Below are 24,422 nucleotides of genomic sequence, written 5' to 3'. Positions count from 1 at the left end.
AACCCAAAGCAAAAAATTATCTAAAAATCGACCTAACAATGACCGAAAATTTACCAAAATAGACTTTTAGTAAATATACCCCCAGGACCTTGGGTGTTTCTTTCCCTTATTTATTCAGTAGCTGATTGTTAGTGCTAATAAAGTAACATTTGTTTGACTTCAACACTTTACAGTATCTTTGATAATAATAATGACCCCTAAAACACCTTGGAGAACTGCAAACAATTTAGAATGTGTAACTATTACAGACAATATTTATCTTTCTTAAAAAATACTAGTTTGGAGCTTGCTACAGAAAGTTGGAAATTTATGATTATTTTATAAAATTTTGGAGATGAAACCACAGTAAAAAATACTTAACCCTTTCCCTAGGTAACAATCTATCTGGGATCCGGATGAATGGTCGACAATGAATAGGTCAACAGTCAATGTATTGATGCCAGATAATTGACATGCAATAGGTCAACTATGACAAAAAGTCGACAGATACAAAAGGTTGACTGACAAAAGATCGAAAGTGCAATATGTGACAGGTTCAAATGGTTGACACAAAAAGGTTGATTTTTTTTGTATTTTTTTTAGGTTTAGGGAGAGAGTTAGGGTCAGGCTGCCAGAGGGGATGGTTAGGGTTAGGCAACAGCTGGAGAATCACAGATTGCTGACCCCTGATCTAAGAATAATTGGTAAAGTAAAACAAATGTTTCTTCTCCAGTTAGATGATGTGGATATGCTGCACCGTCCTTGTCCTGTTCCTGTTTCTGGAGAGGGGTCACCAAGCTGCGGACCTAGGGCCATTTTACAGTGCTAACTGTAAGTGATGTTATACCTGTAACTGGGCACCCTGGTAACACTGACTTTGTCACTGGGCACACTGGTAACATGGACTTTGTCACCGTGCACCCTGGTAACATTGACTTTATCACTGGGCACCCTGGCAACACTGACTTTATAACTGGGCACCTTGGACAAACTCGCTTTGTCACTGGGCATCCTGATTACACTGTCTTTGTCACTGGGCACCCTGGTAACACTCAATATTGTCACTGGCTAACTGGAAATACTGACGTTGTCACTGAGCCACACTGGTATTACTAACTTAGGCCCTCATTCAGAGCCGCTCGTTAGCGGCAGTACGCTCGTTCCGAGCGATGTTTGCACATCTGCGCATGCGTACGCTTTTTAGTACGCATGCGCGAACCAGTCAGTGCGGCCGAAAATCGTTTGTACGCTATATAGCGAGTGCCTGCTATTTTGAGTGACAGAATGAGGCGTATGTGGGTGGTAACAGGGGAAGGTGCTTGAAAATGGGGAGTGGAGATCCGAACGCAGGCGTGCTTAAAGGTCAAAACGGGCGTTTTATGGGTGTGTATATTTAATACAGCGGCGTCATTGACCACGTCACTGGGTTATTTTAGAGCCAGAACTGCTCGCAAATTTGTGGTAGCAAACACCAACCACAAGAATAGCGAGCAGGTCATACGCTGGTCGATGTACTCGATTAATCTAATAAATAGCGGACATGACGTAGGATGCGTGCGGCCAGGGGGCGTTTTTAACAAATAAACGAGCGTATGTTTTGCTCGTTCGTTCAGACTTAGAGGTGTGAACAGACTGCAATGTGCGTACGGATCATTTGAATAGCCACCCCTTGTTTTTAAACGAACGACCGCAAATAGCGAACGGCTCTGAATGAGGGCCTTAGTCCCTGGGCACACTGGTAATAGTTATTTTGTCACTGGGCACCCTGGTAACACTGACTTTGTTACTGGGCACCCTGGTTTCACTCAATATGGGGTCACTGGCTAAATGGTTATACTGACTTTTTCACTGGGCATACTGATAATACCAGTGTGCCCAGTGACAAAGTCAGTATTACTAGTGTGCCCAATAACAAAGTCAGTAACAATGACTTTGCCATTGGGCACCCTGGTAACACTGACTATGTCATTGGGCACCCTGGAAACAATAGCTTTGTCACTAGTCACCTTGGAAACACAAATTATTGTCACTGGCTAACTGGTAAAACTGATTTTGTCACTGAGCACCCTGGTAATGTTAACTTTGTCACTGGGTACCCTGGAAACACTGACTTTGTCACTGGGCACCCTGGTAACACTCACTATTGGCACTGGGCACCCTGGTAATACAGTCTTTGTCTCTGGGCACCCTGGTAAAACTGACTTTGTCACTGGGCACCCTGGCAAAACTGATTTTGTCACTGGGCACCCTGGTTTCACTTACTTTAGTAAATGAGCATGCAGGTAACACTGACTTTGTCAATGGGCACCCTCACAATGCTCGCTATTGTCACTGGCTAACTGGTAACGCTGACTTTGCAACTTGGCACACTGGTTTTACTGATTTTGTCACTGGGCACACTGGTAACAATGACTTTGTCACTTGGTTCCCTGATAACTGACTGTGTCATTGGGCACCCTAGTAATATTGACTGTCACTAGTCACCCTTTTAACACTCACTATTTGTCACTGGCTAACTGGTAATACTGAATCTGTCACTGGGCACCCTGGTAACACCGACTGTAACTAGTGACCCTGGTAACATTCACTATTGCCACTGGCTAACTGGTAACATTGAATTTGACAAAGGGTACTATGGTAATTCTGACTTTGTCACTGGGCACCCTGGTAACACTATGTCTCTGGGCACCCTGTTAACACTGACTTTATCACTGGGCATACTGGTAACACTCATTATTGTCACTGGGCACCCTGGTAACACTGACTTTGTCACTGGGCACCCTGGTAATACTGACTATTGTCACTGGACACCCTGGTAACACCGACTGTAACTAGTGACTCTGGTAACACTTACTATTGTCACTGGCTAACTGGTAACATTGAATTTGACAAAGGGCACTATGGTAATTCTGACTTTGTCACTGGGCACCCTGGTAACACTATATACCTCATTCAGAGTCGGTCGAAGCGGCCGCACGGTCGTACGCCACCGATGTTCGCTATACTGCGCATGCGTAAAGTTAGCAATGCGCATGCGCAAACTAGCCGCTACGATCAGAAATTTCTCTCTCCTTGAACACAGCCACGTCGGTAGTTTGAGTGACAGAATGAGGCGTTTGTGGGTGGTAACAGGGGAAGGTGCTTGAAAACGGGGGAGTGGAGATCCGAACGCAGGCGTGCCTAATTATGCGGACAGTGTTTTGTGGGAGTGCATACGGTTTATGGGAGTGCATAATTAACAAAGTAGCATCATTGCACATGTGATATGGGAGGTTTTTACACTGACATGATCGTAGAGCTTAAGAGAGGGTATGGTCAACCTTAAGCTCTACAACCAGTTCCGATGGTTCCCGATGGTCTCGATTAATCCTTATATGCCTGGAGATGACGTGCAATGCGTACGAGAAGGGGGCGTATTTTTTTGTCTTCCGACCGCTTCCTGTCCCTTGGTCGGCCAGCTACCGATCCGAACTTAGGGACGCAACTTGTGAGGGAATCATTTGCATATACAGCCCCTTTTCGTGCACGACCGTGCGGCCGCTTCGACCGACTCTGAATGAGGTCCCATGTCTCTGTTCACCCTGGTAACACTCACTATTGTCACTGGGTAACTGGTAACACTGACTTTGTCACTGGGCATACTGGTAACACTGCCTTTGTCACTGGGCACCCTGGTAACAATGACTGTGTGGTCTATTTACTAAGCCCTGGATGGAGACAAAGTGGATGGAGATAAAGTACCAACCAACCTGCTCCTATCATTTTTCAAACAGCCTGTGAAATTGCAGTTTGGAGCTGATTGGCCGGTACTTTATCTCCATTCACTTTATCTTTATCGAAGTCTTAGTAAATAGATCACTTTGTCACTGAGCACCCTGGTAACTCTAACTTTGTCACTGGGCACACTGGCAATACCGATATTGTCATTGGGCACACTGATGAACTGGGCACAATGAATTTTGTCACTGGCTAACTGGTAATAACGACTTTGTCACTGGGCACCCAGGTAACACAGAATTTGTCACTGGGCTTGCTGTTAACATTGGCTTTGTTAATGGGCACCCTGGTATCACAGATTTTGTCTTTGGGCACACAGGTGAACTGTGCGGAATGGGTATGAAATACCGGCAGTTGGGATGTCTCCTTTCAAAATACCAAAAGTGGTATCCCAATGGTCGGTATCCCGACAGGTGTCCAGTAAGTATCCTAACACTTCATTATTGTAGCCTTACCTTCTCATTAGTGCCTAAACCTAAATCTCCCTCCTTTGTGCCTAGACCTAACCCCCCAGTGGTGCCTAACCCTAACCCCCACGAGGGGTGCCTAAACCTAACCTTCCCACCCAAAACCTAACCCTAACCCCACTATGTGCATAAACCTAACTCTCCCCCCACGACTTACCTTATTATGAATGGTGTCTGTCTAGATTCCATCATCAGGATTAAAACTGGCGCCATTATTTTGATGCCTATCTTAAGTCTCGTGTCGTGCTTGCAATGTTTGGATTTTGATTGATGGCATCTGGCTAACTGTTAACACTGACTTTGTCACTGGGCACCCTGGTAACACTGACTTTGTCACTGGGCACCATGGTAACACTGACTTTGTCACTGGGCACCCTGGTAACACTGACTTTGTCACTGGGCACCATGGTAACACTGACTTTATCACTGGGCACACTGAATTTTGTCACTGGCTAACTAGTAACTCTAACTTTGTTACTGGGCTTGCTGTTAAAATAGGCTTTGTTACTGGGCACACTGGCAAGACTGAATTTGTCACTGGGTATGCTGGTAATGCTGACTTTGTCACTGGGTACCCTGGTAACACTGACTTTGTCACTGGGCACCCTGGTAATCTTGACTGTGTCACCGGGCACACTGGTAGCACTCACTATTGTCATTGGGCACCCTGGTAACACTGACTTTGTTACTGGGCACCCTGGTAGCACTGAATTTGTCTCTGGGCACCCTGGTAACACTGACTTTGTCACTGGGCATCCTGGCAAAACTGATTTTGTCACTGGGCACCCTGGTATCACTGACTTTAGTAAATGAGCATGGAGGCAACACTGACTTTGTCACTGGACACCCTCATAATGCTCACTATTGTCACTGGCTAACTGGTAACACTGACTTTGCAACTTGGCACACTGGTTTTACTGATTTTGTCACTGGGCACAATGGTAACACTGACTTTGTCACTTGGTTCCCTGGTAACAATGTATTTGTCACTGGGTACCCTGATAACTGACTGTGTCATTGGGCACCCTAATAATATTGACTGTCACTAGTCACCCTTTTAACACTCACTATTTGTCACTGGCTAACTGGTAATACTGACTCTGTCACTGGGCACCCTGGTAACACTGACTTTGTCACTGAGAACCTTGGTAACACTGACTGTCACCAGGGCCATAGAGAGCCGGCCCATGCCTCTTTACTATCGGGGCATGGCCAAATCATGATGGGTGTGGCCATGTCCCATTAGAAAAAAATAAAAACCCTATGGTATATGTACCAGCGGCTCCTTAATGCCCCACATGCTGATACTTGTGATTCTCCAAGTCCCTGCATACAGGGTAGGCTTGCTGGGACTTAATGTCCTCATGTAAAATACAATATTGGCTTAAATCTGTTTTTTACATCAACCCCACACCCACCAACCAGGGACAGGGGGGATTAGCCCTGTGCTTCAGCTCTTTCCTGGGCTGACTAGTGTGGGGCGCTGAATGCTTTGTCAGGGGACCCCATGAAGTATATCTTCCAGCTTTGGCATTACACCCCCACCAGTAAGAGCCTGGTGCTGGTTGTTGAAAATACGGGAGACCCCTACATCTTTTTCCATTTATTTTCACAACCAGGACTGGCTCACACAGCTGAATGGAATACTAATCATGATCCTTTTTGGTATTATTGTTTCTCAGTCCTATTGCACATAAGTCTTGAGGAGCTAAATTCCATTTTTTAATAACAAGAGGAGTATACATATATATGGTTATGTTTATGGCTAAAACCATAAGATTATTATGATTATTACTAGAATTACCTGCATACCTACAATTCACTCAGTCTGACTGATTCCCTATATGGAAGTTTGAATATTAAGAAAGTAACTATCTCTAATCATTTTGGTGAAATATTGGGAATAGATTAGAATAATTATTCTGAGTGATATTAATATTTTATATTTATTTTAGTTGGGATCACATATGTAAAAAAAAAATAGTAGTATATCTATATATGTTAAAAAATGTTTAGCATATACATGTCCTCTATATTCTACATACTATGGCCCTCATTCAGACCCGGACGCAAGTGGGCGTTCGTACGTTCGGCGTACGTACAGAAATATGTTAATTCAAGCACTTGCTCATAATTTCGAATGCATCTAAACATCCTCCCCAAACTCTACCAACCCCTCCTCTAACTAACGAGCGTGCCAAATAGCGAGCGTACATCCCCAATGTGGCTTGCAGGGAATGCACGCACAAGTCCAACCCGGAAGTGGGCCTGTCAGATTCCGATTACCTGCTCCTTTATTCTGCCTACCTCCCTCAATCGTATCATGCCAATCAATATATCAATTATCTTAATTGCTCTTCATTTTTTTTTTTTTTTTTTGGGCAATGCAATAAACTTTACTCTTGTCCATGTTTATGTTTACCCACAGAATATGTACAGCTTAAACATTAGCTTTTATTTGTCAAAATACATGTTTGAGCCAATTATCCATTTGTTTTCTTTGTTTTTAACCACGCATATTTTACTGGGTTCATTTCTTTATTTAAATTAGCTTACGCATGTCACTGCATCAAGCCTATCATAACTCGCAATAGATTTGTGGCCCTGTCGAACACATGACTCATACACTAACCAATAGAATTTGTCCTGTTAATTACCCAAATACATTAGCCAATCATATTTTTTTTTTCGGGGCTTTATTAAAATTGTTTTTAATAAAATACACCATTGCCATCATGAGAGCCTCGGCATTCACCAGGCGTGAGCTGATGGTGTTAACCGAGGTGATGGACAGGCGGATCACCAGCCAGCCTCCCCCCATCACCAATAGGGAAAAGCGTTCCACATATGCGGAGGTACGTGGCCGCCTGCGTTCCTTCGGCTCACGCCGCCAGATCGGCCAGCTGGAGCGCAGCTGGTCCGACCTGCAACGTCGGACGCTCCGCTTGCTGGCATGCTTTCGCATGCAGATCGCGGAAAGTAAGTTTTTTTGACTGTGGTTTTCATGTTTATCTTTGTGGCCCTAACTGCATGGGCATGTTTTCATGTATGGCCTATTTATTATTTGTACTCATATCTGCATGTGCATGTTTTCATGTATGGCCTATTTATTCTTTGTACTCATATCTGCATGGGCATGTTTTCATGTATGGCCTATTTATTCTTTGTACTCATATCTGCATGGGCATGTTTACATATTTGTGGTGTAAAAAATTAGCGTTTAACAAGGTCATGTTCGAAAATAACCACAATTTGTTTTCCATCTTCAAAGACAGCGCTCTCGGCCCCTCTTCCCAACCCCCAGCCAAACATCCACACCCCAAAGTTCCCTAAATTCCCCCTCCTCCCCAGCCTGCACAGACCCTGTGGCACATGTGTCGAGGCTCCTTCCCCTCCATCCCAATTCCCCCTCCCCTCCAACCACCCCTCTCATAACTACCCCCTCCCCTGAATCCCAAATCACCCCTTCCACCTCATTGGGGAATGTAGCCACCACCGAGGAGGACGAGGGAGTTGCTTCTGGGCCAGGCGTCATTTTGAACGGTATGTTTCCCTTTTATCTTTTTTGTTTTTTTTAAATGTTTGGATCTAATCCTGTGTTTGTGCCTTTTACTTTATTTGGTTTTTCAGAATTTGGTGTTAAACTCTGTTTGTCTTTATCTTTTACTACTGATTTCCCCATACACATATCCCACCTGTCAAAAATTGTTGGTTTTTGTTGCAATTTTTTGGGTGTCCATTTTTGTGTCCTTGGATTTTTTGGGTTAAATGTGCTTTTGGTCACAATATTGCCATTTTTGGATACCTTTGTTTGGCTTGTTTTTTCATTGGGTTTCATTAATTATGTATTAAGCCCCACACTTTTCTAACCCACAGAGGACCAGAGGCGTTTGGCGAACCTAGCCGGGTGCGTCCAAAGGATGCGGGGCTACGTCATCGTGCTGCTGGTGGTCCTTGACTGTATGTCTGTGATCCTGCGTCCCTAATTTTTTTTATTCATTTAAAAATTTTTGTATTAATAAAAAATTTATACTTTGCGTTCTGTCTCATTCCTTGTCTCCAAATCTTAGATTGTTTACACTGACATAAGTTGACTCTTCCAGCAAGTATTTGCAATTAATGTCACTAAGATTGTGTGTTGTATTTTTTTAGGAAACAGGCACATGAAACAGCTAACAGTAACAATCTGCTTGGGCTTTTTTGGTGTGTTACAATTTTTATATTACTACATTTTACATGTTCCAATTTGGGGGGCAACCTGCTTAGGCCTATATTACAAAGCATACTGATTGTACAGAATACCTTTTGGTGTTTGTTTTGACCCAGAAAGCATATTTAAATTTAGATCAAATTGCGTCATTACAGGATTAACCCTTAAGCAATTTTAACGTGGGTGAACCTGGTTACACTTGCTTGCAATGGTCAATAAAATTAGCAAAATTACACTCTCAAAACATTTATTCACAACATAACTAAAAAACCAAAGTGTTGACTCACAAACAATACACACAGTGATAACAAAAAATACAACCCATCAAACACCATATGAAAAAAGTAAAGAAAAATCAAGAACTGGTTGACGAAGGAGCATGCCAACATGATTCCACAAATGTTGCATTTCAATATTGGTTCCAGAATATATATCCAATGTGTCCCCATGAAGGTTTGTTTTGGGTAGCAGAAATTAGTCATCATTTGAGTCCCAAAGATTATGAAATCAAACAGAAGATGGGAAACAAAAAACAAATTTATTAGATGGTCTCCAAAAATCCTTAGCACATTGTGTCAATAAACTACTTTGGTGCCAATAATTACCTAAAATATCTGGCCACCACATCATCGCGTATGGCCCCCCCACATACTGACCTCCGACCAACCTCGGGGGGGCCATCCTCAGGCAAGGCATCCTCTGGCTGCATTGGGACACCACTCCTTATGGCGATGTTGTGAAATATCCCACACAGGACCACAATTTTCGAAACCATATCCGGCAAATACATGAGCTCGCCACCAGAGCGGTGGAGGCATCTGAATCGGCCTTTTAAAAGGCCGATACAGTGCTCCACCACTTGCCTGGTGGCTGTAAGTGCGGAATTAAAATTACTTTGTGGCCCTGGTGTGGGAGCCAAATTAGGAGTGAGCAGCCAGGGTGTGCAAGGGTAGCCACTGTCTCCTGTGAAAAAGAAGTGACAACATCAGGATCACTGTGTATCAAGCTTAACATTGTTATGTACTAAAGGTCTCCAGTTACCCAGAATCCACGCATCACCAGCTTGTAGGTTGTTTAATTTGTGCCATATCCCTGATTGCCGGATGACGAATGAGTCATGTGCACTTCCGGGTAATTTTGCATTCAGGGACAGGATCTGGAGGGAGGCATCACATACCACCATTACATTCAGGGAGTGATAGTGTTTCCGGTTGTGAAATATGGCCTCCAGCCGTGCTGGAGGCTGAAGTGGTATGTGAGTACCATCCACAACCCCTATGATGTGTGGGAAGCCAGCTATTTGGTAAAAATTTGACTTGGCCACACTAAGGGCACCCATATCCAAAGGCATTTGAATAAAATGATTGAGGTGCTTGAAAAGGGCCTCCATCACTGGCCTCAGGATCCGGGAAAAGGAGGATTGGGAGATTCCTGCCACTAGTCCCACCGTTGTTTGAAACGATCCTGAGGCACAGAAATGTAACACCGCCATAAATTGCGTAAGTGGTGGTATTGCTGTAGGACTGTCAATTTGCCGCTCAAGATCACTCTCTATTAATGAGAGAGTGTCTATGATGATTTTGGGCGGAAGATGGTAGTGTCTTAACACCTCATCATTGGGCATTCCAAAAAGTATGACACGTGTTCGATATATCTGGGGCCTTGCACGCCTACGATGCCTATGCCTGGGACGAGATTGAGGTTGGTCGGCTTCTAGGAGCATGGCCTGAACAATCCAACCAAGATCAACCTGAAATGGCAAGATTTGAAGGTAAGGCTTTTTTTGGCAAAAATATTTGAAAAATTACTTAGCTTGATGATACAATCCAATGATGCTTACATGCCGGGGTATTGTCATGATTGTCCAAACCTATAAATAATAACAAATAAACAATGCAACAATTTAGGGTGGGCATTTAGGAATCTAAATTGGGTGCAAGACAAAACAGAAAAGGGGAGAAACACACATTTGGGCAAAGAGCAAAATGACAGTGCGCAGACTACCTCAATTTGGGCCCAAATGTATTAAAAAAATGCTAAAGGGAAAACACAACCAATTTCACAGAACAAAATAAGCAGATAAAAATTCGCTAATTAGTTCGCAAATACAAGACAAAAAATAAAAAGATAAAAATGCGCTAATTAGTTTGCAAATACAAGTAAAAAAATACGCAGATAAAAATGCGCTAATTAGTTTGCAAATACAAGTAAAAAAATACGCAGATAAAAATGTGCTAATTAGTTCGCAAATACAAGTAAAAAAATACGCAGATAAAAAAGCACAAATTAGTTCATACATTTCGGACTCACAAAACCAAAGGTTAAAAGTGTAAGGTCAAACAAAGTTGCGTTAAAAAAAACATGAACATTTAATAAACAAGTCAAAAAATAAACTTACCAATAGAGGATATATAAGTCACCGGATAAAAAGGTCGTTGGGGCAGAGCCAAAAGAAACCTAACAAAGGAGATTTTTGAATAAATTAACGAGCCAAAATTCACAAAAAGAAGGAGACACAAAGTGAACAAAAGTAAGATGGCCAAAAACTTACCAAAAAAAAACACGACAAAGAAAACAACCACACCAAAAAAAGCGAACGGAAAAAAAAACTCCAAAAAGACAAACCAAAAACAACTCCAAACAACGCCAAATCCAAATCCCGCCAACAATCCACTCCGACCAACGTAACCTCCAACAACCAACAACCGCCACCTCGACTTGAGATGCCCCAAGCCATAAATAGTGTTCATTTTCCTGCACAAATTAAGGAGGGATCATAGGAACGCACAATCAATGATGCGGCCGAAAAATAAGGACGCATGTATAAATACGTCACGAGCCAAAAAAAACGTTCTGGTGTATTTCTTGTTTGGAGATAAGAAATGGCTACAGACCAGGGAAACAATGGCCAAGAGTCTGTCGGTAAGTATTTCATGCATTTCAAAACAATGATTATTTTGAAACATAATATAGTGCAAGTTTGCAAGCTTAAATTTCTCAACATGTAAACAAATAGGTGAAGAGGATGACATGGAAGAGGCAGCTGGGCCCAGTATTCCGGCCAAAGCAGGGAAAAAGAAAAGGCAGCCACAATTCACAAGAAAGGAGATGGGGTTTTTGGTTCAGAAGTGTGTGGACATCCTGCCACAGGCAGACAGGAATATGAGTGCAAGCCAGAAGTGGAGAATGTGGGAGGAGGTAGCCAGTGCTGTCAATAGGGTGGGTGATTATGCCCGTCTTGCCCGGGATGTCAAACGGCGGTAAGTAAAAACTTGACCCCCCTAAAACCAAAACCCCCCAAAAAAAACAGAATAATGGTTCCTTTTTCACCCACAGATGGCAAGACTTCAAATATCGCCTGAAATAAAAAATGGCAGACAGGGCTAGGCATGCAAGGGGGACAGGTGGGGGTCCCACCCCTGTGTCATTGGAGTTGAATGATTTAGAAGAGCTGGCACAGGGGTGTGTGCAGGCTGTGGAGGTGTTTGGCGTGTCCAACATGGATACGGACATGCCAGACTTTGCGGCTCCTCATGTTGTCCCAGGTAAATATTGTGATGTCACCAACTCTGAAATGTTATTGTGCCAATATGTAGATTCTAATGTGACTCTTTTCTCATTTTTCAAACAGAGACAGAGGCGGATGAGTCTGCTCCAGAGCGGAGCCTTGGCCGCAGAATTTCTGCTGGCTCTGCAGGGGAGGAACCAGTACATCCGGCTGAGGACCCTGCAGAAGCCAGTCCAGGGCAATCCCCCTCGCAGGCAGTGTCCCTCCTTACAGAACTCAATTTTAAATCGGATTTCCATACTGAGATTCTGCAGAGGATGGACGCCAGTCTGGAACGGGTGGCTGAGGCCCTGGAGCAAAATGCTGCGGCCAACGTGACCATTGGTCAGGCCCTGGCGGAAAATACCAGGGCCAACATCCGCATCGGAAATGCCCTGGAGCAGCTCGTTTGCCAGCACATGGTGGAGCCGACCTCCCTTCCTGCCGGAACATCAGGATACTCAACCTCTGGCACAACCTCAGCCAATCCTCCAAATGTGCCTAGCCCTGTGCCTAGTCCAGAGGCCACAACATCTGCCTCTGGACAGGCCAGCCCGATGACATCCCAGACCCGGTCTGGCGCCCACCCTCCCCCAGCCAAACGGGGAAAAAACATTGACAGCACTGGCTACTTTTCCCACACTCCTTCTGTGCTTGCCCCATATTCCTTTTTGGCCAAAACTTCCCTCTCCTTTCTTGTGAATTGTTTTTAATTTTTTGATTTAAGTTTCCATACCTTTTATGTTTGCACAAATTAAACATTTTTTGGGAATAACACTGCCAAAAATATTTGGGGCAAAAATGTGCCAGAAAATGTTTTTAGTTTCCAATAAATTTTGAAAAAATTTGACATTGTATTCTGACATTATTTTAGAAATGGTTTACATTTAATCCTGGCCCACAAGGCAAAAACGAGCTCCCAAAAAATGAAAATGAAAAAAAAAAAGAGCAATTTAAGGAACACTTTAAAATTTACATAAGGATGCAAATTCTCCGGACAAAAGCAAAATGGAAAAATACACACAAACATGATGACATTATTGTTACAATAGCACAAAAACCAAATATCAACCAAAAAAAACTGACCAACAAATGTACGCTAATTGATTGTGTAATCCTGAAATTAGCAGCTATGATTTCCACCTGCGTACGGTTTTGTGCTAACAAAAAAAACTGATTTCAAAACACATTACAAGCTGGTTTTCAATACAAAACTAATTGTTTTTCTGACAAGCCGTGATTAATCGATGAAACATCGTGGAGGGCCGGGACGGAGGAGAAGGCCATCGCCAATGTGGTCGAGTAATCCAGACCCCAAGCTGTGCGAGCAGTTTGAACGGAAAGAGGACCATCTAGTGACGTATGACTTGGTACGAACACATTTGACGTTCACATCAGATAATGTATGTACGCCCAAAAAACGCCTCGCCACGCCTGCGTTTTTCCATCTCCACCCCGTCAACGGCCAAAAACGCCCTGTTCTGTCAATCACATTTGACATGTCACTTCCTGTACGCAATTTGACGAACGAGACAAAAATATCTCGCAATTTGCCGTACGCACATGCGCAGTGTTGCACCGATGCATGCGTGCTTTCTCAACATCGGAACGCAACGAGCGTACTGCTGTTAATGAGCGGCTCTGAATGAGGGCCTATGTGCGTTAAATCATTTAATATATATATTTTTAGTGGTATGCAGTCGGGTAGCCGGCTGACGTATTCCTGACAGCCGCCTTCCCGACTGCTTTATCCTGGCATGGGATAAATGACTGGCGTCTATATCTAGACGCCTGTCATTTTCCTGACGCTGGGAGCCCAGCATCCCGATCGAAGTGATGCCGGGCGTTGCGAGTGGACAGCCATGGGGGGGGAGGGTTAGGTTCAGGGCACCCGGGGAGGACTTAGGGTTAGGCACCCCCCCTGGGAGGGTTAGGGTTTTGCTAGGGGGAGGGATGGTTAGGGTTAGGCACCCCCAGGTGGACTTATGGTTAGGCACCACCCCGGGGGACTTAGGTTTAGGCAGCGGGGAAGGGGGGTTAGGGTTAGGCACTTGCAGGGGGGATTAGGGTTAGGCACTTGGGGGGAGGTTAGGGTTAGGCACCCCTAAGGAGGGTTAGGGCTAGGGGGGTTGGTTAGGTTAGTTAGTACTTACCTGGGGACGATCAGTATTTCCAGTGCTGTCAGGCTTCCGCTGCCAGGATCTCTTGAGCTGTCTGGCTGCTGCTGCCGGGAATTGAACTGCCGGCCATGTGGCCGGCGGTATTTCATACCGATTCCCTTTTTAGTCTGGTGTCACTTTCACCATTATAATTATCAGATTTATTATGTTTATTAAGTTCGTTATAATTATCAGAATTACTATGATTATTATAATATTTTTCTCTTATTTTTATTTATTGGTATATTTTTACATTTATATATTTATTTTTATTTCTATTTCTATATATATATAAATATATATATATATATATATATAATTGTCTCTCTGAGGATATTTTTTCCTATGAACATGAATATTTCTGTCTAAGGGCCTGATTCAGAGCCACTCGTAAGCGGCAGCTCGTTCGCTCCGAGCGATGTTTGCCCAACTGCGCATGCATACGGATCGTTATACGCATGCGCGAACCAGTCAGTGCGGCCGAAATTCATGTGCTCGCAAAATAGCGAATGCCTGATAATTTGAGTGACAGAATGAGGCGTATGTGGGTTGTAACAGGGGAAGGTGCTTGAAAACGGGGAGTGGAGATCCGATTGCAGGCGCGCTTAATGGTCAAAACGGGCATTTTATGGGTTTGCATATTTAAAACAGCAGCGTCATTGACCACGTCACTGGGTTTTTTTTAAGCCAGAACTGCTCGCAAAATTGTGGTAGCAAAAACCAACCACAAGAATAGCGAGCAGTTCATACCCTGTTCGACGTACTCGATTCATCTAATAAATAGCGGACATGACGTAGGATGCGAGCAGCCAGGGGGCATAGTTTCCCAAAAAACGACCGCAAGTTTTGTTCGCTCGTTCAGACCTAGAGGCGTGAACAGACCGCAAACAGCGAACAGTTCATTTGAATAGCCACCCCTATTTTCTGGATGAGCGAGCGCAAATAGCGTCCGGCTCTGAATCAGGCCCTAAGTCCATTTTTTAACCATGTTGAATAACAGAGATATGTTCACATTAGTTTTAATTAAGTCAGATCACTTAATGAGAACAAGACTTAGGTGAGAAAGACATTTTCTGATTGTATATGTGTGGTATTTAAAGCTAATGTTTTTGTTACTGGGGAGACTGCTTGATGAAATGGCAAGAGCCAAGAAACGCGTCAAGCTAAACCTACCCCACTTGCTACATACTGCACAGCTGAACCCTCTGTGGGTTATTTCCCTTTACACCGCACCTTAATCAGTGTCTCCGGACAACAATGCAGGGAAACCAATCCGCTAATTACTAAAGGAGCTCCGACGGACACACACACGTGGCCACGAGTGCACTCAGAAAGGATTAAACCTGGATGGCCCTGCGATGTGGAACCCCTAAACTGGATTCTGAAGGTACCATACCAACACCAATAGTGGTACAAATAATTTATTTTATTTCAGCATGATCCATCTTTCTGTGTTTGCACTATAATCATTGTCTCTGTGCATACCATTTATATATCAGAATCGGGCTCCAATTTCTTGCAGGTGAATTCTTTCTATGAGAGGAGACTGAACTAGCGGTGTTCATTTGGGAATTTACTTATTTTTTCATTTTACCTTTTTATCAGTAAATCCTGTGCTTAAGTATTGAGATGTGTTAAAAAAAACCTCAACCACTGGCTGCTACTATAGATGCCCAATTGAACCAGTTCAGCTGCTGATGTTTATTTAAACAAAAGACGAGAGAATCTCTATTCAAATTAAAATATCATACCTATTGCAGGACAATATTGACACGAACTGGCAACATAGATGCACATTACTGCAGAACTGGCAATATAGCCGCAAATCACAGCAGGGTATACAGGTTCATCCTGTAGGATTATTCTATCAAGTGTTTTGCTTTTTCATTACACCACATTTCTAGGTTATTTTTGATGCCAGTGTCATTGCTTTTTATGTGTATTGTTTCATTTATACCTGTTTTATTTTTATTTATTTTCTTGCTTTTTTGGGTTCTTTTAATGTCTATAAATATTTTCATCTGATTTATTATCTGTAAGATTCTCATTATATCAATTGTATTCTATGGTTCTTCACCCTTTAGTGGAATCAATTATTAATCAGTAATACCTTATACAGTATTTACACCCGGCCTTTAGAGATAGCGCTCCTATTTGTGTTGTATTTGTTTAGAACACACAACAAGCCTGCTAAAATCAGTAGCATGAAGCAGGTCTATTATTTTATGGATGTTTTGTTTCATTTTGTGTTCGATGTCAATTTGAATATTAGTAAATCAGGGGTTAATATGTTGGTCTATGTAACCGATGTTTAGACGATATTCGATATTGAAGGGGATTTAGGGTCTGATTCAGAGGTGCTCCCTCTTTGCCAGTGCTCACTCTGAATCAGGGCTGAGTTTTTTTTTAACCAGCTTGCTCGCTAAGCTGTAAAGCTAAGATGGTCGTGATTATCGCGACCATCGGCATTGCGAGGAGACCCTAAGTTAGGGTCTCAGCACTCGCAATGCCGAATGGACTTCCTGCTCAAATAGAGCAGGAAGTCCACTACTGACATCACGAATGATGTCAGTAGGGCCGCCCACAAACGGCAGGTGTTTGGGAACACCTCCATTTGTGCAGCCACCCCCCCTACCTGCCTACAAAACAGGGCGAGCTGTCGATCAACATCGACAGCTGCCCCATTTTGTTGCGAGCCCCGGAGTGAGTGAAGTCTCTGAATGAGGCCCTCGATGTCGGTGTCACATAGAGGTACAACACTTTTTTGGCTGCAGGCTACAGAGGTCTGTATCCAGTACACAAGCACTTTGCCTTTTTCCATTATCCTGTAAAGGACCTCTCCAACTTTTAATATCCTGTCATTTACTGTTGGTGTACTGTATACTTTACACTTAACTCTTTGCTTATGTTCTAGATTCAAAATTTCTAAGCCCAGAAATCTGTTACCCACATGACTGCTTGGATGTGCATTTCCTGGATAACAAATAAGATGGTGTGTACTTGATATACCCAGGTGGATAGTACACCTATCCCATACCTGTGTACTGTGACATGACCAGTGAGGGAGGACCATGGACGGTAAGTGACAGCGGTGACCCAAAAGTGGCAGGAGCATTGCTGGGTTCTCATGTGCCCTGGGGTCTAGACTCACATCCAAGCTCATTCCCTTCATAGTTCCTCCTACTATATGCTGGGTATAAGGTTACACACAGCCCCTCCAACCAGTCGCACGGTATAAGCTTATAGGTTACATTTATCAAAATGGAAATGATTAGTGTAATGGATGGTTTCCCCCAATCACTGAAAACTCAGGTTTATGTCATATTTGACAACTCTCCCTGATTGTCAGAGGGACTCCCTGAAATAGTAGCAATCTCCCTGTCTCCCTGAAGACTCCAGCAGTCTCCCTGATTGTACCTTACCCCTATTATGAAGCTCTCTCTCTCTCTACCTCTCTCTCTCTATATGTATATATCTATGACTTCATCCCCTTGATGAAGTCATAGATTGACGAAACACGTTGGGAGGCTGATCATACATCCATGAACTCTTCAATTTCTTTTTTATCTAAAAGATAAGCTTTTTTCAGTTTATTCCTCCTTTTTATCCTATGTATATCATTTATTGCTATGTTTTTATGTACTTTTCATGATTGTAGGTGTCATATTTATGAATTAAATAATTTTTTTAATATTTAGATATATTCCTATTATTTTAAACACGTATTTATTCACTCGCATATATTATTTATTGAGGTTAAATTATTCACTTGGCACTTTATGTGTTTATTTCTGCACTTTGTTTTAAAACACTACATATGAATTGCTAAGCGTTTTTCACAGATTTACTGAATTATTTAAATAGTTAATAGAGTGTACTAAGCACTTTTGTCGCTCACATTTCAACCTTTGTGTACACTATATATATATATATATATATATATATATATATATATATATAATATATGTGTATAATTTATATATATATATATATATATATATATATATATATATATATGTGTATATATATATATATATTATACAAAAACAACAAAGATATACGCATTCATATGTGATCATTAGTTAAATTTCCCTGCATTGGGTATAAGGCATAATGATCCCCATGGCTACATGCATTTTCTGATAAGAATCAGTGTATTTTCATTAATAAGTACAGTGCATCTTACTATCTCTTTACTAAGCAGTGTTAGGAGACAGAGTGAAAAGTGATAAGAAAGTGATAAGGTGCCAGCCAATTAGCTCCAAAATGTCTTCTCACAGGCTGTGTATGAAAATGACAGTTGAGAGCTGATTGGCTGGCACCTTATCACTTTTCACTCTGTCTCCTAACACCGCTTAGTAAATAGACCCCTTACTTTACACGCTCCGCATACATTGGTACATTAGTATGGGGATGTGGAAATTAGGCTATTCATCAAATTCCGAAAATTATGTATTTTTGCAATATGATGGAGTGAGGTGGCGTATAGTAGGTGACACTTACCTGTATGGGCAGCTCCTCCTCCACTACTCCCTCTGGTGCTCACTGATCCCTCCTCTGAGTCCGGTGGCTGCTCTGACACTGTGTTCTCCCGGCAGAACATAATAAAGTTTAGAAAAAAAAAAGTTTTTTTTATTCTAAACATTAGATTGAGCCAGCGGCAGTGGGCAGGTAAGTCGGGGACAGGGGGGAGGTAAGCAGGGAGGGGGACACAAAATTACCTCTCTCAATCACTATTATATAGACCACTATCTCTACATTGAAATTCACAGGTTTAACTGATAGTTTTTCTATTATTTTTTTTTGTCCATTCATTAGTTATTCACCAATAACTTATTTTCCCCTTCCCTCTCTCTCTATATCCCTGAAGGGAAATATATATTTGATTCATATTTTAATCACTCACATCACATTGAGCAAAGGCCCTCATTCAGAGCCGCTCGTTAGCGGCAGTACGCTCGTTCCGAGCGATGTTTGCACATCTGCGCATGCGTACGGTTTTTAGTACGCATGCGCGAACCAGTCAGTGCGGCCGAAAATCGTTGGTACGCAATATAGCGAGGGCCTGCTATTTTGAGTGACAGAATGAGGCGTATGTGGGTGGTAACAGGGGAAGGAGCTTGAAAATGGGGAGTGGAGATCCGAACGCAGGCGTGCTTAAAGGTCAAAACGGGCGTTTTATGGGTGTGTATATTTAATACAGCAGCGTCATTGACCACGTCACTGGGTTATTTTATAGCCAGAACTGCTCGCAAATTTGTGGTAGCAAACACCAACCACAAGAATAGCGAGCAGTTCATACGCTGGTCGATGTACTCGATTAATCTAATAAATAGCGGACATGACGTAGGATGCGAGCGGCCAGGGGGCGTTTTTAACAAATAAACGAGCGTATGTTTTGCTCGCTCGTTCAGACTTAGAGGCGTGAACAGACTGCAATGTGTGTACGGATCATTTGAATAGCCACCCCTTGTTTTTAAACGAACGACCACAAATAGCGAACGGCTCTGAATCAGGCCCAAAATCCCTTCTTTCAATGTTATGTCCATTACATATATCACTCCAATCATTATATTTAGATCGCCACCTCTTGATTGATAATTATAGGTTTTAAACCGACAGCCCCACTACTATTATTATGGTCCTAATACTAGTTATTAGACGGACAGTCCGTTTCAGTCACCTGTTTACAATACAGATTAACAGACACACCCCCTCATCTATTGGATGAAACTCTGATCACGTGATCGGATTAATGGATGTGACCCATCATGTGAATTGATACTCGTAGGTTTAACGAACAGTTTTTCTATTAAAAATCCCCCCCTTTCTCTGTATATATTCCTGAAGGGAAATACATGTTCTATTAATACTCTAATTATTCACATCATATGAAGGCAAGTCCCTCTTATAATGGCATGTCTTTTTTATGTATTATTTCAATCATCATATTTAGATCGCCACCTATTGATCCATATTTACAGGTTTTTAACTGATAGCCCTATTATTATTATTATTATTATTATTATTATTATTATTATTATTATTATTATTATCCACTTACCAGTTATCAGACAAACAGTCCATTTCAGTCATCTGTTTACAAAACAGATAAACAGACACACCTCCTCATCCATTGGATGAAACTCCGATCACGTGATCGGGACTAATGGATGTGATCCACCATGTGAATCACATGACAACACGTGAGTACTGTTGAAAACTATCCTCTATTGGACGGGGATCGCATGTGACATAGGATACCAATCTGATTGGCGTCTCATTTTAGAATAAATTGTTGGCCGAGCTGAACAATCGGGTTCAGCCTTGAAAAAGCTGCTTACAGTGAAACGCGCACGTTGGCGTCACTGGCAGCTCCAGGTTGTTTGTTGTCTATAGTGAAAATGATGCTCATACTAAATTGACACAAGATGCTATGTAGCGGCAGGCACGGCGTTATTTACTGCTGAATATGCCAGATTGTCCACGGGTAAAATTCTGTACAGTTAATGGCTGGCCAATCCAATAGGCTGATATTGCTGGAAAATATATTGTTACAGATCAATATATAGTTAGCTGTGTATATAGTAGAGCTAACAAGCTAACACTAATATAGTACAATTTGTTGTGTGCCCTAGAAATCTGGACTTTACACAGTGTAACACCAATGACATGTCCAGCACAAACTGTGTTACATTCTAACAAGCTGATATATGCTGAATGAGTTAGATTGTTGGAAATTAGCTTATTACTTTTTCTATATTTATTAGAGCCCATAAATTGACACTGTCACACTGGAAATTGTAGTGTACCTTAAGCAGCTGTATGATATATATAATACTAATGGAATCTTAATCACTCTCCACCTGCATATAGTATAACTAGCAGCAGGAATTTATTGATACTACCGCGGACTGGGAACAACCAGCCTAACATAACAACTAAGTTATTATCTTGACTAGTGGATCATTATATTAATCCAATAAAGACACCTTACCCATGTTAGAGACAACTATTTGTGGAACCGCGGGTGTAACCAATACTCTGTTTCCAGATATTTTGTTACATAACGCTAATATATCTCAATGTACTACGTGAATGTGTAAGAATGAGATTATCATTATTCATCTGACAACAGCTCAATGCAAAGGCACAGTGATAACCTGGTGTATGGACTGATGGGCTAACACCAGGAGATTTTGGATATGAATTTCTCCTTTCAATAATATGTGAATTATATTATACTGACACCCTGATACAGTGGTATGATATTTTTATTCACGAGGTGTAAGTAACAATATAACAGTAATATTGGAGTGACACTCTGATGTTAGTGACAGAGCTTCCTTATAAATTGGTGTCATATTTATTATATTGGGTGCAATACTTACCTATGAGGTAGGATTAACATCATAAAAGCTATATTTGACAACTAAACACAGCACTAACAGGACCACTATTTGTGACATGTTAATTACAATACATGTCAGATTGAATCTGACACTCTGAGGATATAACGAGGGTGTCTGGCCACCTATGTACATAGCATCTAGATTGGATAGGAATAATTAGAATCATTGATAATTATATACAATGAATTCATCCATCACTATAGTTGTTTAGTTACAATAATACTCCACGGAACAACACATCAGTGGTTCTGCCTTCCTTTTTTTTACTATATATGTGCGTTTTGTTTGATATCAATTTTTAAACCTTATATTTCTCTGTATATTTCCCCTTTAATTGCGAATATTTATTTTACGTAATAATCAATAAAAGTTATATTTTACTTTATTATTTTCTTTACCTGTGCGCCCATCACCAACAACTCCTTTTCTCTTTTCTAGTTATATGATCTAATTCAGTTGATTAGAGCTGCACCCCCGTTACTCTATGAACTATTGAGCCAAGATTATATAGGAGTCTAGAACCAATTCAGCAGAGTACAGATACTTTCCCCTTTTTTCTTTCTCCCTTTTTTCATGAATATATCAAATTAGCAAAGTGATAGAGTAAATGTACAGTGCTCCTATTCTACAGCTAAATAAGTTAATGTATATTGTCACTTTAAAACACCAAGTAATAAATGATAACAACAAAAGGGTAAATCAACTTCCTAGCGCTCACCATCAATGTTCTGCTCCTAGTTACATACAGAGGTATCTTCCATGTATACAAATAAATATAACATACAATGATGCAATACAGAGTCCACCAATTGTGAATGAAATATGACATAAAGGTAAAAAGTGATGTATACAATTATTAGGTTATCCCAAGATACAGTATATACAGGAATAAAGAGGAAAGGTCCATTGTGTAAGATATCCAGTGTTTATGCTCTTACTCACTGACAGAAGAAATGGGGCAATCATACGTTTCTTTTAGAAGTAAAGTGAAATCCACACCTGAAAGGAATGAGGCTTATATGAAACCAACAGGCCCATCATGAATTGCTGGTCACCTGTCCATGCAGAAGGTTAGCACTCCCGTATAACACAGCTCATACAGATCATAGAGTATGTGACAGGAATGAGACTTATATGATACTAGCAGGCCCATCATGAATCACTGGTCACCTGTCCATGCAGAATGTTAGCACTCCCGTATAACACAGCTCATACAGATCATAGAGTATGTGAAAGGAATGAGACTTATATGATACCAGCAGGCCCATCATGAATCGCTGGTCACCTGTCCATGCAGTAGGTTAGCACTCCCGTATAACACAGCTTATACAGATCATAGAGTATGTGAATGGAATGAGGCTTATATGTGTGAGGTTCTAATTTTGTTGTGGACCTGGGGTGGTATTAGGAGCAGACACTAAAGCAGATTAAAATGAAAATGTGGAACTTTTAATGAGTGTTTTAGTAGACATGAATATGGCAAAACAAAAGTCCTGTTAGTACTAAAGGTGCACTTGGAAACTGTAGTGTGGCAATGGGAAAAAGTCCAGGAAGTGACAGGCAGGAGACAGTCCAGTATACTGGGTAGTGAGGCTGAAATTAAATGCAGGCTGAAGAAATTAAATCCAGGAGAATGTAAGTGGATGCAAGGTGCAGGGTAAGGAGACTCAGGTGCTCAGGCAATGGGGAAGGTATATGGAGGAGGCAGGGGAATCCAGCAGAGTTGGAGCAGGTCAGGTGAAGCAGGCTTAGGCAATGAATCCAACAGACGGTTGTACAAGCTCCGTAACTCTCTCTCAGCTGACGCTGAGAAACACGTTGCACAAGGAATGAAAGGGAGCTCTGAACTCCCTTAAATACTCAGTGCTCTACCATGACAGGCTGGAGAGAGAGCATGTGAAACACCAGGATTGGGCGATTAGGTCACATGGCCGGAGGCAAGATGGCAGTGCCCACACCAGAGCGGAACAGAAGCACTGCCAGGCCTGACCAGCCCAGAATTACAACATGCCACACAGGACCACACACAGCCAATGCTCCCCACCAGGCACAAGCACCACCACCAGACGCCCCTTGCCACAGCATCCTCACAGGCATCACCTGCCGATTGCCATGCCGGGAAACCCTGGTCATGACAGTATGATGGGTGGCCTCAGGACACTCACAAGGCTTTTCAGGATGGACAGCATGGAATTTCCTAACGAGTGCGGGAGCATGAATGTCCCTGGCATCGGTCCAACAGCGTTCTTCAGGGCCGTAACCCCTTCAATCCAGGAGGTACTGTAGTCGACCCCTGCGGACATAGGAATCTAGAACCTGGGAGACCTTGAATTCCACACCTCTTTCTGTCTGGATTTGAGGAGGAACTGGAAGAACTTTGAGGAACTTGTTCCGGATTAAGGGTTTGAGTAGAGAAATATGAAAGGAATTTGGAACTTTCAAGTATGAGGGCAGCTGAAGACACTAAGCCACAGGGTTGATTATTTCAGTGATGGAGAAGGGTCCAAAGAAACATGGAGTGAACTTCATTGATGGTACTCTGAGCCAAAGGTTCAGAGTAGATAACCAAACCTGGTCTCCCACTTGCATGCAAGGCACCTACCTCCATATCTTGTCTTCCTGAAGTTTGTAGTGAGAGGACGCTTTCTCCAAATCAGCACGGACCTGAGCCCATATTGACGCAAATCTCTGTACAGTATCATCCACAGCTGGTACGTCAAAGACAGGCAGGCTCCAGAACCCATGGACTCGAGGGTGGAGACCATAAACAACCTGGAATGGAGTATGATTTGTAGAAAAATGATAGGAGGCATTATGCGCAAATTCAGCCAAGGGCAGTAAATCAGATCAATTGTCTTGAGATGACGACAT

At 42.2% G+C, this 24,422-nt stretch overlaps 1 pseudogene; it reads left to right on the top strand.

Annotated features, from left to right (window-relative positions):
- The first annotated feature begins 719 nt into the window (after positions 1-719).
- Positions 720-24,422, top strand: part of LOC148517795 (microfibril-associated glycoprotein 4-like) — an 89,003-nt pseudogene continuing 65,300 nt past the window's right edge.

Source organism: Taudactylus pleione, unplaced genomic scaffold (genome assembly GCF_031769625.1).
Source record: "Taudactylus pleione unplaced genomic scaffold, aTauple2 ptg000209l, whole genome shotgun sequence".
NCBI lineage: Eukaryota > Metazoa > Chordata > Amphibia > Anura > Myobatrachidae > Taudactylus > Taudactylus pleione.
The sequence above is the reverse complement of the archived record's forward strand: the minus strand, read 5'-3'. Positions and strand labels throughout refer to the sequence as shown.